Raw genomic sequence first — 15314 nt, 5'->3', positions numbered from 1 at the left:
AGGTTTTTGATGAGGTGTAAGGGTGATGTTCGTATGAAAAGTCATCCTGAGGGATCAATTATGGAGGGGCATTTGTTTTATGAGAGCCTTACCCTTTGTGCTCGCTATTTACATAGTGAGACTCAATTTAGTCGACAAGTTAGAAATGATGACAGGCAGCAAGTAGAGAACTGCAGTACAACTCCTTCCTTTCACAGCTTTGGTCGGGGTTTGGCTGGAAAGTGTACGGTGAGCTTAGACTACAAGACATGGCTGCAAGCACATAGATATGTTTTGTTCAACTGTGCCAATATAGGACCATACTTGGAGTAAGTTATCTCATTTATTTAAAATCACATTTTAGTTTTCTCTTCATGGTAAAGTTATAAAATTACCATTGCAGCAAGCATGGTCAATATCTATCTTCAATTGGTCTTCGAAACAAACGAGACATCAACCGCATGCAGCATGAATCCTTTCATGAGTGGCTTAGGTCGCATGTAAGTAACTACGAAGACGACAAACATTATTTGAGATGAACATCATAGCTACTTTAACAGTAGTATTTTATAATCACAGGTGGAAGAAATAGGTGAGGAAGCATCAAATGAGATACAAATTTTAGCTAAGGCACCAATGATGATCGCACGAAAGTATAGTAGCTACACAATAAATGGATTTGATTTCCATACAAAATCTTATGATGATGGTAGGTCTGTTCAAAATAGTGGGGTTGCTCTGATTGCTGAGTCAGAATGCTTTGAAAGGGGCAATAAGGATAACATCATACTAGGAAACAAGACTTACTATGGTATTATAAAGGAGATTGTTGAACTGAACTATCAACACAAAGGAAATGTGGTTCTTTTCAAGTGTGATTGGGTTGACAATCGTGTGCAGGACAAATGGGTGAAAACCGATCAGTTTGGGGTTACCAGTGTCAATTTTAGGTATTTATTCAATACAGGCGAAAAAATATCAGATGAACCTTTTATTCTTGCTTCACAGGCAGTTCAACTCTTCTATGTTCGTGATCCAATTGATATTGAGTGGGCCGCTGTTCTTCAGTCAAAACCAAGGGATTTTTATGATATGGATACGACGGTCCGTTGCTGTTGCGGTGTTGTGGTGTAGTGGCAGACTATGCCTCCGAGACTCCTTTCCCTAGGCCCTACCTTCCACTCGAATCATGACATAACTTCCCAACTAACCCTTTTCCGAACTTCCGACAATCAACCGAATAAGCGCGAATATACTAAAAGTGGTGTAGTGAGCAAGGTGACCCTATTCCAATGTTTCTTGCAAATTAAAAACCAACTCTAAGCATGACTAAGCATTTGCTAGATTATTTAGTTGTTAACTACACGTGACAAGGACACGAAAGTAAAAGCAAGGAAGGTCATAACATGTAATTAGGATCGACGATGCAATAGATAAACATATAGCATATACATATATCCCCCATTGAGATAACTAAATCTAATCAAGTTAAAAAGGGTCAAGGGATCATGCTTAGCTGCTTGCCTTGGTTTTCTTCTTGTTCCACAACAAACTCGGCTCCCGGCTCGGTCTCAACGGTCTCGGTGCGCTCAACGGGTGCGTCCTCCGGCGTCTCGGTCACTATAATGCATGAATGAGATGTATGTATTAGGGTGATGCCAATGATATGAACATGAGATGACATGCAATGACATGGCAATGGAAGAAAAATGTCACTCCAATCACGGAAGCAAAACGATCATGGCACAACAAGCTTGACTACTAATTTTAATTCTAGGACCAAGGGTGAAATTCACTTAACAAGGCATTTAACAAGCATAAATCATGATTTAAATTGTGCACACAGGAGATCTCAAAAGAAACTCATGAGAGTTGAAAATGCAGCAAAAACATCTTTGTGGAATTACTTATGTTATTTATAATTTTCAGCTGCTAGACTCAAGTTAAATCTTAAAAAGTACTCAAAGCATCTTTATAAATTCTTAAAGAATTACTGGAGACAGAGGACATTATAACAGAAGTAACAGAAGTGGTTTTATCATTTTATCATTTTTCAATCAAAAGTTACATATTAAACAAACTTGCAGGCAGAATTTAGGTAAACACATTAAAACTCTAGCAAACAGCATGCAAACACTTGCACAATCTGCATCATCAACTAGTATTTTTAGTGAGGATTCTAACAAAGTTTGATTTAACATTTTTGGAGCATCACAAAATAAGTTAAGCATTTAACTAGGTTTAGAAAGGATAAAATTTAACTAAGTGTACAGGAATTTAACATGCTCAAACTTCATTTCTCTAAGTAGATCTATTGCAGAGGAGTCCAACAAATTTAATTTCACAATATTTGGAGACCTAGAACATTTCCTATGCAATTTACAAATGTACAGCATAAAACAAAAGAAACCGGGCGGCAAGCGCTAGATCCACCTGGATCTAGCGCCCCTAGGCGCCGACAGGTGGGCCCAGGCGGCCAGCGCACGCCCCAGGCGGAGTCAAGGCCAGCCGTGGCCTTGACTCGCCACAGGCGCAGACGCGCGCACGCGCGGCGTGATGCTGCGGCGGCCCACGGGCGGCGAGGCAGCGGGAGCGCGAGAGGGGGCGGGGACGCACGCGCACCAGCAGCGCGGCACAGCAAGGGTGCTCGCCCGCGGCACGGGCGAGCGGGGTGGGGTGGTGAGCGGCGGCGTGGCGGAGCACGGCGGTGGCGGAGGGAGAAGCGCGTCGGGGAGAAGCTGCGGGTGGAGGGGAAGGCGGCGAACGGCCGGAATCGAACGAGGAGGGGAAGGAGGTGGTGTGGGCGCGGGCAATCGGGGCGAGGCTCACCGACGGCGGCGGACGGCGGCGGCCGGCGGACGGGCGGAAGGTGAAGCGGCGATGGGGAGGCGTTAGGGTTCGGGGAGGAGAAGAAACCGCGCGTTTGAACGGGGAGAGAGAAGGGAGGGCGGCGGGTGCGCGGGATAAGCCCTGCCCGGGGCCGCCTGGCCAACCGGCGGGCACCGAAGCGACGCCCGCCGCGCGGCCGGCCAACGGGCAGGCATGGAGGCGGGGGGAAGACGGAGGGGGCGACTGACACGCGGGCCTGGGTGCGCGGGGAGAGGTTGGAGCGCGGGCTCAGGCGCGCGGGGGAAGAGGGAGAGGAGAGATGACGTGTGGGCCCGGGTGGAGGGGAAAATACTCGAGAAAGAAAGCCACAACTTCAAAAATCTAAAATTGCTACTTCCCGGGCTCCAAAATTCGCCAAATTTTTACCAGAGCTAGATCTCACTACCAAGAACACAATGCAACAACAAACACTCAAAAAGCCATTAAATATTGGTCACAAAAATTCCAACAATCCTGCAGTTTTCAAACTTTTCAAGAATTTTATGGCTCGGCAAAGACATCTAAAAATTGAGGAAAAATATCTATAAATCACCATTTGAAATCTAGTATTTGAATAAAATCTTTGGAGGCACAGTTATATAGCAAAATTTGAACTTACTTCACGGCTTCCACTTAAACCACACAAGAAAATGGATGATCACTAGGTGATTAAATGCACGTGATGCTCCTTGATGCTTGGATGATGCTCATGATGATGTTGTTTAAATTTTTAAACACATGTTTTAATTTTTGGGTCGTGACAGCTCCGACGCCGCCGCTCCTATCCCAGCTTGAGTTCCCTCCGCCTACCAGATCCGGCAAGCGCAGACAGCAGGACTCCGTCCAGGAGCTGAGCGGCACGGCACGGACGCTCACGGGTGGAGGTTGTTGTGCGGAGTAACGCTCACGAGCGGAGGCCCATCGAGCCCCATCCAGTGCTCCATGGTTCAAGCCCCGTGGCGCTCCATGGTCCGCCGTGCTAGGCTGCAAATCCGAGCGAGATCGTACCAGCGGCGGCGGATCCTGGGCTCGGCACGACAGATCTAGAGCTCGAGGCCACGGCGGCAGAGCTATTTGGGCTCTATGTGGTGGAGCTCGGCCGCGCTGGCGGAGCCGCTCGAGCTCTGCGCGGTGGAGCTTGGGCGCGGTGAGGCTCGGCGGAGGGGAGCAGGCCGCCGCTCGGGAAGGAGGAGGAGCCGCGTGGTGGCGCGGGTGAGCCCACGGCGGCGACGGGTGACTGGCACTGGCAAAGCTGCCCCTCTTCTGCTGTGGCGCGGCAGGGGAGCAGCGGTCCCAGGCCACTTCGCCCCGGTGTCCTGCTTCTCCAAGACCTCCGGCCGGAGCTTCCTATCGCGGCGGTGCGCGGGGACCTATTGCACCCCTGGATGCGGTGGAGCTCTGCCGCGCCGGTGGAGCCGCTCGAGCTATGCACGGTGGAGGTTGGCCGCGGTGGGGCTCAGTGGAGGGGAGTAGACCGCCGCGCGGGAGGGAGGAGGATCGGCGCGTGAGGAAAAGAGGGCGGGAGGAAGACGGCGCGCACGGGGAAGGAGTAGGGGCCTCCCTACACGCCTGTAGAAGGGTTCGGAAGAGGAAAAGCAGGTGCCTCTCTAGAGTAGGAGCCAGAGTAGGATCTCTGCTAGAGTGTATTTTTTTATGCTTGGTCCTATTTTTTTGAGTAGGGACCTGGGGCTTTAAAATTGCATCGTGTCTTCAAAGGATCCGGCTAAATTAGATCGGCCGCACGGCCACTTCATTTTTTAGCACCCAGAATCATACTCTTTATGCGCTTTCCGTTTTTGAAAAAACTGCCACCGCAGCCTTTTTCTTCACCCCTAAAGCGCTCTCAGGGATGGTGCCCAGCGACACCCACACAATTTTTTCTGCCATATAACATGCCTCTCTCCATCCTGACATTCATTGTGTACAAAGAATCATCTCTGACCTAGCAAGTGATATGCTATTATACAAAAGAAAGTGCAACCATTTGTATAAGAAAAACACATGTATTCTACATTTCTTATTGTACATGATATGCTTTTGCACAAAATTTCTAAAATTGAAACACTCAGGGCATGTTTGGTTGCAGCACTAAACCAATTTTGCATGGCTTGACTGTAGCCTGAGCTCTGCCTATGACGTATTTGGTAGAAGTCCCAAATACCAGGCATTGCTTCCTCCACTAGGCCATCAAAAATCGACATTGGGTTAGTTCGTTTTCTAGGGTCTAAAGTTTAGACCCGTCACATCAAAAAGAATCTTATCATTTAGAAGTATTAAATAAAGTCTAATTACAAAACTAATTGCAGAACCCCAGGGCTAATTCGCGAGACGAATCTAATGAGGTATATTAGACCATAATTAGCGGATGATTACTGTAGCATCACTGTGGCAAATTATGAATTAATTAGGGGAATTAGCACCCATCTATGCAAAAAGTTTTGAAATTAGACTTTATTTAATACTTTTAAATAACAAGATTCTCTTTGATGTGACAGATCTATAGTTTAGAGGGTAGGAAACGAACACACCCATTGCCGGGCAAGGCAGAATCACATTCACATGCAGCCTGCAGGCAGCATCTGCTCCCAGGCAAATCATCCAGACTCCAGAGTTGCAACCAAATATGCCATCAGCGCTCCCTAAAAAAATAACCTTTTCATTGTGCAAAATCTGAATCAAAACAGCACATCAGGCCCCATTCACATCCCGCATTATCAGGCAACATCTGCACCAAAGAACATCGAATCAGTCATTTTAGAATTGCACAACCTACCGGTATTTTTTTCTCTACAATTTTCATTTCTGCAATGGACATGTATTGGACTAAAAAATAAGATCAAGCTAAATAACTAGGCAGTTATGAACTCCCCAGGATGACTAAAATCACATTAGCTCCCTCCTACTTAACACTTAATTTTTGCTTTGCTGCACATGAAAAGTGATGCATAGAATAAAAACTAGGCCACCATAGTTGAATAAGTAAACTACATGGTGACTCAAGTAGAATTGCTCATAGTTTTAGATATAGAAAGATTGGCATGCATACAGTAAAGTAGACTATCCCAGTTGCGAAACCAAAACTGCCTAGTAGCTCATATAAAAATTGCTTCTAAATTAGATGCAAAATGCTTGGCAGACATACACTAAATTTCCTAGATTCTACACTAGACCACCCCAATTGCATATTGTTCCAGACCCATGAAAACATAGAACTGAACAAAAATGCACCTCTGATGCCCTGAAAGCATCAGATAAGAAATGTTAGAAAATGGTAGAACTATTATATTTTGAGCATTGACAATGCAAGCATCAGCTAATAAGAAATGCATTTATGAAAGAAACCATATCACTGAATATAAATTTGTTTCTTATACCCTGTTTTCATTTCCATCCTAATTCATCAACTCGTTAGCAGGAAACAGGGGAATATGATATCTGGTTTGCCTATTCTGCTGCTCGCCCTTCCCTTAACTGAAATCGTTCTCAATTAAGTTCTCAGTTAGGCTATTGTACTAGTTCAGTTAGAAAATATAAATATTTAATTAGGTTATTCCGGTGGTATCGATAATGCATAAGTATTCATTCATATAAGAAAATATGCTGCTTCAGCTAGGCAAAACGCCAAAAATACAAATTTGAGACATTTAGCTTTCAAATCATAATCTTTGCATATCAGACAAGAAAGCTAGACATGCGACACTGCGCTTTTGGAATGATTCGGGTGATGATCAAAACCAGGTAGCTTGCATGCAGCAGACAAGAGATGGAACACATGCTTAGATGAATATGCTCAATGGCATCGCCTAATGAAGTATTAATATTTTGCCACATTTAGAACTATGTTATTGCTTAGATGAATATGCTCAATAACATTGCCTAATGAAGTACAGTGTTATTGCCTAAATGTATAAGTAATATTGCCTAATGAGGTACAAATTATTGCCAAAAAAGTACAACATAATTACCTAATGAACTAGTACAATGTTGTTGCCTGATGAAGTATATTATTATTTCCTAATCAAGTATAGTATTGTTGCTTAACAAGACTTTTCTCCATATATTTGAAAATGAACTATTGCCTAGCAGAAAATAGTAGCACATGTGACGTGCTATTATCGACACAATGTGCAGATTTTCTTATCCAAATCATGGAGTTAACTGCATGTATGTATCTATATCTGTTGTATGCATTTTAGTTAATATTAAGTACACATTTTAATAGTACCAATTAAGCATTTTAGGACCAACACGAACCAACAATTAATCAATAAAAGTGGGAAAGGGAGGAGAATTACTCGAGGAGGCAGAAGAGGTTGGAGCGAGCGGCGTAATGATGGGAGCCGAGGACCCTCGAACAGAGATTCGGCGTGTGCCGACGCACACCTCGCCGAACACTAGCCCCACCTTGATTCGCGCATCGGTCGCCGGGATCCCAGCACCGCCGAGGCCTCCATCCGCGTCCGCCGCCGCACGAGGCCTCCACCGCGCCCGCCCACCGTGGGGAGCCGCGTGCTCCCACGCTGAGCCGCTGCTCCCGCAGGCCTGCGTCGTGCCTGGGACGAGATCCTCCCCGTGGAGCTCCGCCTACCATCTCGATCCGCGACGATGCGCCCGTCTCGATCCGCCACCGCAGCCCATAAGCCTCCGCCGTCGCGCTCACGACGGCGCATGTCGTTGTCCGGCGGAGCCCGAGCTGCCTCCCTGCGTCGCTGCTCTGGATCGGGAAGAGAAGAGTTGAAAGGAAATAAAATGGGGAACGAGATAGACGGGGGATAGAATTGGATCGGGGGAAGGGACGACCGCTGAATGGCGCTGATGGGAGCGGGAAGGCAGAATCGCACGCGATTGTCCCGATCTGAGATCGACGATAGACAGAGCCGGCCGTTTTACAGAATAAAATACGGCTGGTCGGACAGAAGTCTTTACCCTCTTCAAAAATGGGCTGGTACAGTGAAAAACTTTACTGAAAGACAAAAAAAAGTACATCAAAAACTTTCAACGTACCTTTTGGGCATTGTCCTATGTCTTGATTGAACAGCAATTAATCGGCCTACCAAAGCTTAACAATAAAGAATATTTTCCTTGCGGCGAAACGCATCCATGTTGATAGATCTGAGCAAAACCGGCATGACCCGGCCCGAGCCGATGACCCAGCCCGAGTCCAACGGGCTAAGCCCGGCTCGACGCTGATTTAGAGCTGGGTGTGGCCGTGCGGCTCTGATTTTAACGGCCAAAAAGATCAGGCCAGCCCAAGCCCGATCCAAAATAATAAAATCAATAATTTTTGTCTATGGTTATTGATGCCTCCAGGTACTTCTTTGTGTTTTCAAAATGAAACTATTATTCTATAACAACTTTATTTGATTATTGATCCATTTGTACATTATGTAACTTACTACAATATCTCCAAAAATATCATATATTTTCATTTGCTAGTGATGACAACAGGCTACAGAAAAATCTTAATAAAAGAGAAAAGTACCTCGAATAAAAAATTAGTGTAAAACCCAACGCAAGTAACTTTTTACTCGTAGTTTTTAGGAGATTTTCTAGTTATTCACAAATAAAACTAGAAGTACAATATGCACCCCACTTTCCTGAGGCTGAGTCCAGTGGTGGAGGGAGATATCTCCCCGCCACGTCAGATCTCACCCTCACTCTCACCCCACCCCTCCAATGCACAGGTTATAGTGCCAACTCTCACTTCTCTCTCCTCCACGTCAGCTTTTCTTTTCCAGATTTAATTATTTCACTCTCTTTTGTTCGCGTACGCAAAATAATTCAATAAACTAATTTTATTCAACTAAAGAAATTACCGATTACATCATAATTAAAAAAGAAAATTACATCGCAACTAAAAATAGCAAAAATACATAATAATTAAAAGAAAATTCTAATCCTCCTCCGAATCCTCGTCTAGTCCAAGCTCTTTTTCCACCATCTTGACGGCCTTGAAATGAGTACGTTTTTCTGTTTCGTCCATATCCGCGGTTGATCGGCACTTCATTACGTTCCATTGCTTGAATAGTTTAGCCTTCACTAAACCACCTCACATGTTCTTCATTGCAAATGCTTTACTTGCTACCGCACTGCTTAATTAGGATTCCTTCCCCTTAGCCTTCTCCTTCCGCTTAGCCGCTTTGGCCCTATCACGGCCTATTGGACGAGTCTCATTGTCCTCCTCTGTGTCTTCTGTTCCGCCGGAGCTGTACTCACCCGAAACTCCGAGGCGGGTTCTCTTACTACTCACATCGGATCCACCTCCAGGACCATGTTTCGCTGCCCACTTGGGTTCGTGGCGAACAGCTCTCCACCAATGATGGCGCTTGAATGCTGTCGTCACTTTCGGGTCGTTCTCGTACCTCGCCATTGCCCCCTCCATGACCATTGCATCGTCTGCTCCACTCTGACGTACTCTTTCTTCTTGGATGTAGTATCCATTAAACAGGGTCACCTCACGGTTGTACACGTTCCAATGATCCTTCAGTTGCTTCGCGGTGCGACGACAGGATGGCTCCGCGGTAGAGTTGAAAATCTCCGCTATTTGGCCCCAAAAACTCAAACCGATCTGGTTGTTGCCGGTGATAGAGTCATTCGAGTGATAAACCCAAGCATGTACCTAGCCCGAACATATTGTTAGTTATTTAAAAAAATATGATATTTAAATAGATGAACACTAATTAAATTACCAGTTTTTCCTCCTCCGCAATCGTCCAGTCAAGTCTCTTTGGACGTTTTGGTTCAGTCGCTCCCGCTCCTTCATTTTGAGACTCAACGGAGACGGGGCTTGGAACCGTGGGTGCCGCGTGCGGAGGTGGTGGGTATGGACCATATGGAGGTGGAGCTTATGGAGGTGGAGCATATGGAGGTGGAGCGTACGAAGGTGGTGGGTACGGACCTTCAGTCTTGCTCCTTATGCCTGGAGGTGGAGCATATGGAGGTGGTGGGTATGAGTACGGACCGTACAGATAATGATATGGCGGTGGAGGTGCCCCGGAGCCGGAGGTGCAGCAGGGGGGAATAATGCCTAGGGTTGCGCGAAGAATTGATATCGGAGCGGCGATGCATCGGAGAAGACTCATCTTGGGGAGATGCTTGTGACCCGTCAGACTGCAAGAGATCGGTGAAGGTATGGAAAACTGGAGACCAACCGGTCATGGTGGAAGAGATTTCGGATTGTAGAGGAGAGAAATGAGCTCAAATGGGGTGTGGAAGGAGTGAAAACCGGGTGGGGTATTTATAGGGGGTTGGGGAAGAAATTTGGGATTTTTTGCAATTTTTCTGAATTTTTTGGAGTTCAAACGGTCAAATAACGGCTAGTTCAACGGATAGTCCGTGTGGACCAATCGAAATGTGCCACGTCACTCTCGCCCCACCCCTCTCACCTGCGCACGCCGACGCCAGCGCGCCGCCTCGCTCCCGCCCACCTCCCGCCCCCGCGCGCCTGCCAACGCGGGCGCGAGCGGGGCGATAGCGCCCGCTCCTGCCCGGCGGAATCCATCCCGCCCTCTCTCTCTCTCCCACCTGTGGCAGAACCAACCTGAATTACACCGGCTCAAGTACGCGAGTCCACTTTTGAGGGCTCCAACGTGCTTCAAACGGTATAATCCTTTGGCCTGTCGGGTAACGTTCCGATAAACCACCAAATGCAGGATCAAACAAGGTACCTCGCACGAAGGCGAGTCCAGAGATACAAATACCATCACATTTTATATCACAGGCAGTTATATTACATGAGTGTTCAAAAGTGACATAAATTCCCAACTGAGGGAAGTTATTACAAACGGTTTAAGTTTCAAGTCATGTAGCGGAGTTTAAAGCACGGGCATTGTACACGTCGTCAGTTCAGATACCATGCTAGCCCTGGCATTATATCACTCGGAGGGGTCTGCGTTGGACGGGGACGGGTCCTACTCCACGGACCAACCATCAGGCAGAGGGTAGGGCCACGGTACAGGCAGAGCTGAGTCGTCAGGGGGATTACCTGAACAAAAAGTTACAAGGCAAGACTGAGTATTCTAATACTCAGCAAGGCTTACCCGTTTATGGTATACTTAGCCATGTAACTAGACTTATGAAGGCTTTTTGTGTTTTGGGTAGAGTTTTAAGCTGAAAAGCAACAAAGAGTAGGTCCTTAATTTCAACTTTTAGCTTTCAAGTTCTATGTGATTATTCATTCTAGATAAGCACCTATAGCTATTCAAGCATGGTAGAATCTTTGGCCAAACATCATCTTTGATAACCGTATAATTGCTCTTGTTACTCTATGTGGTAAAGGGATCAAGCAGTCTCAATCTCCGCGAGAAACAGACGATTCCTGAATCGAATTTCAGCCTTGCAACGGTAAACCTAACTCACACGCTTGGAACATCTAGAGATTGTTCCGAAGCAACCGTTTGCCTTTCATTCCAACTCGTGGATCAGATCCACCACAAGCGACTGCAGGACCATACGCACATCCAATGTGCAGGACGTATGCCTGTAGAGCGACTAGATGGCCATACTCCTGGTTGCCCAGCAACACGTATTCCCATACGTCGAATCGAGTAACAGAAAAAACCAAAATACGAGTGGTGGGAGGTATGTCCACTCCTCAGGCCGATTGGTTACTAGGCTTACCGCTTACCATATTTCGCGGCATGTGGTTAGTACTTTCAAACGTTTAACCACCGCTACCACACACTGCGACCTTATCAAATTCACCAACACAGACGGGGTATCATCTCAATCATGATACTCCATATAAATCTCGTCCGTCATCCTTATAGTGATTACAGGAATGTAAACAACACAACTCCTATGTCGCGCAAGTGATAGGAAATCACCCGACTTCTACCGGTCCTATTAGCAGAGCGGCTATTCAAACTCAAGTGCTAGTATTCAATACACTGGTTCCTAGAAAAATGTACTAGGGTTTCTCATACAATTCCTATGAACGTAATGCATAAATAGATATAAATAATATAGGTTGCAGTGTAAATAAAGTAGGAGTTATGTCCGGAGCTTGCCTTCTTGCGTGGGGTTAGGGGCAGTAGTGTCAAGGTTTTCCGAACTTTGGTTCGGAGCTTCAGTTAGATCTTTGACGGCGTTCCCAGGGTCTTCAGCTGATTCCACTCCTTGTTCCGGGATTACTTCGTAGTCACCATCGGCGAGAGTAGTCGAGTCTACATGATATGCAAAGATGTAAGTTAAGGAATGCATATTCTATTATTTTACTTCACGATAAAGTTGCAATCCAACGAAAGTATGATTTGCTGTTTACACATATTATTTATCTCTCTTGGGCAGTCATTTATCGGGTATTAACTATTTTACCTAGTTACGTTAAGTAACAGGGTTGATTACCCTAAATATCTAACAGGTTGAGTTGGTTTCAAATATTTAAACTAATTATTAATAACTTTATCTATTTGCTTGCTAATTACTTATATTAACCCTAGGTCATTATTTAATTATGGACTTATTTATTTAGAAAATAGCAATACATTATCATTGCATGTTTTATTTTTCTTGGTGTTTTACACCTGATCTTAGGGTGAGAATTTAATGACAGGTTACACTATTTAAGAATAGTACCTTAAAATATTTTCATAATTTTTGAGCATTTAAATCCATAGATATTAAATATTTAAGGGTGAATAGATATTATTCATAATTAAACCTACACATTATGAAAATTTTATACAAACAGGAGGTTAAATATTTTTCCTAAGCATTACATGTCAATACAAGACTAATGCAATTGGTTTCACATTTGTATCATTTTTTTGCTATTTATTATACATTTTCGTAGCCTACAACTACTTAAACTTAATATTTAAATTAGAGCTTAAACTACTCAGAAACTGAAATTCAAGCTAAAAGGAAAGTTGTATATTTTAAAATGAGGATTCCAACAAATTTTAGTTTGCATTTTTAGGAGTTTTCCTTGATTTGATATAGAATTTCAAAGTTGGCAGCACAATTAACACTAGGGGGTCCTTCTGGCACTATTCATATATGTCTTAAGCCTTGCAGATAGCCCCCTGGACTTTCAATTCTTCTAACACGAGGTCCTTGCCGGGTCTAGACGGTGGCCGTGGTGTTTGACCGGCGTGTTCTCGCCGGCGGCGAGGGTTTGGCCGGGGATGATCTGGTCCTACGTGACCTACGTGATCTACTGAGTTCACGGGTGGGTGATGTGCACCAAGAGAAGCGATGGAGCATGGCCGGCGGCGATGAATCGCGGCGGCCATGTCGGGGTGCTCACGGTCCCGGCGAGGGGTCGGCGAACACGGACCACTAGGGCACGCATGAGCATCACAGGAGTGTGGGGATGCTTTCCCCGTGCCTAATTTGGTCAGAGAGAGAGCGGAGGGTGGTGTTCGACGGTGGGGTGGACGTCGGGTTCTTACCGGCGGCGATGGCGGTCGGTGTTCTATGGGCTAGGGTGATGGAGGGTGGTGGGGAAGTAGTCGAGGAGCTTCAGGGCAATGTGGCGAAGCTAGTGGTGAGTTCAATTGGGGTCGAGAAGGATCGGGAGGAGGTGCCCCACGGCGGGCAGGGGCGGTGGCGGGTGAAGATCGACGGCAATCGTCGGGGAGTCGGTATGGTGCACTAGGGGACCAATTGGGGGGTCGTCGAGCTTCACGGGGCCGAGAGGGGTCTACCTGGGGTGTTGTCATGGTACAGGAGGGCTCGGAGTGGGCTGCCCACGGTGAACCGAAGGCGGCGGCGGAACTCGAGGTAGCCGGAGCTGTGGAAGACGAAGCTCGGGTGCGAGAGGGTGAAATTGATCGGGCTGGAGAGCACTAGTGGGTCACGGTGGTGCTCTAGCAGCTCTGGATTGGGGTTTAGAGGGAGCGAGGGTGGCTGGCGATGGTGGGCAGTAGGGGCGGCGGAGGTCCAGCGAGGAAGTTGAGCTCGGGAAAGGAAATGCTGGGGAAAATGAAGTGCAGCAACGAGTAAACAAGGTCACAGAGTGGTCGTGGAGCGCGTCTTAAGGCCGGGAGTGATGCTACAGTGCAAGCAGGAGCTGTCAATGGCGGCGAGGGTGTGGCGGCCGGCGGACGGCTCGGGAATGCGTGGCGCGCGCGCGAGAGGGCAGCGGGGAAGGGGAACAGGGCCGGGGCAGGGGGAGGACGACATGTGGGGTTCACCCCAGCAGGAGGTGGCGCGGCGGCGGCGGCAGAGCGGCGGCCAGGGCGAAGCACTGCCGACGGCAGGAGAGGAAACGGAGCAGGGCACGTGCTCGGGGAAGAAGAAGAGAGGGAAGGGGGTCCGAGGGACCTGTTGGTGAATTCCAAGAATTTCAGGGATCTCTTGGTAAACTAAAATTTCCCACTGATGTAAAGATCTAATGAGGAAATGCCCAAAATGAAAGTTGTAGAGTTTTTAAAACTCTACAATATTGCTTTAAGGTTCAAGTTCAAAAAGCCAAAGTTTACAGCTTTACATATTAAATTTTTGAGTAAAGGTAGAATTTGAATTCTTTTGTCCTTACCAAAGTGGATTTGATGAAATTTTGGATATGTTTACAAGTTTTCATGGGATGTCATGATGACTTGTATTCTTATATATTAGCTCTTAAGTAAACATGAAAGTTACTTTTACACTTCAACTATTTTACATAAAAGGCCCTATGATTTTTATTTTAATCACACATAGGTCCCTATTTTTACTTAAAGACTTATTTTCCTTTGGATTTAACCTATCTTTTACACTTTCTTTCCTATGGTAATATAAATTTAACACCTAGTATTATATTTATCCTAGGTTTTAATGCTATCTCCCATTTCACCCAATTAACACTCAAAGACCTATATTTTACAAAAATTATAATTATACCCCTAGTCTTTTGTACTACTCACATATACCATAGCAAGCATACATATTTCATACTAAAATCTAGTGTCTATGTTTCTAATTATCTGAATGTTACACCACCCGCCCGCCTCCCGCCTGCGCCGCGCCGATGGGGGGCGGTACCACCCCCCATTGGGACGAGCCTGAATAGTTTTGCAGGCAAAGTTTCAGCATTTCCTAGACGACTTTACTTTACGCTAGCCTGTCTGTACTTAGTAGGCCGAGAAATCGCGAATAGTGAATGGTCCAATATTATGCAACCGTCTACGCAAGCAATAATCCAATTTCCATGATCGCTTGTCTTAGAATCCAATTCCCATGCTACAACTGGATCCCAATGCATCCTTCCTTTGCATGGCTCGACGCAGTCTCGCAATCACCAATCCATTGAGAGTTGCTATAACCAGGTCAAAATAACTTGCATTAAGTAATAGAAAAAGGCAACGTGCATTCTTTTCTTACTTGAATTGATTATGAGGTCCGTATCAAACGGAGATAATTTTAGATATGATGTTGGCACAACACAATGAGAGTTTACCTCAGCATACTAGCAACCCAAAACTTACTACTGCTACAGTTTCAATCTAACCTATCATTATTGGCCGTCCAACCATCCAAAACAA

At 45.9% G+C, this 15314-nt stretch overlaps 1 long non-coding RNA gene across 1 annotated transcript; it reads right to left on the bottom strand.

Annotated features, from left to right (window-relative positions):
• Nucleotides 1–5283: 5283 nt before the first annotated feature.
• On the bottom strand, nucleotides 5284–7723 carry LOC112891923. Its single transcript, XR_003228620.1, has 2 exons — nucleotides 7143–7723; nucleotides 5284–5572 (listed from the first exon to the last, which is right to left on the bottom strand). It is a non-coding gene; the product is annotated as an uncharacterized LOC112891923 (long non-coding RNA).
• Between the last annotated feature and the right edge of the window lie 7591 nt (nucleotides 7724–15314).

The sequence above is a fragment of the Panicum hallii genome, chromosome 5, assembly GCF_002211085.1.
Source record: "Panicum hallii strain FIL2 chromosome 5, PHallii_v3.1, whole genome shotgun sequence".
In the NCBI taxonomy this organism is placed as follows: domain Eukaryota; kingdom Viridiplantae; phylum Streptophyta; class Magnoliopsida; order Poales; family Poaceae; genus Panicum; species Panicum hallii.
The sequence above is the reverse complement of the archived record's forward strand: the minus strand, read 5'-3'. Positions and strand labels throughout refer to the sequence as shown.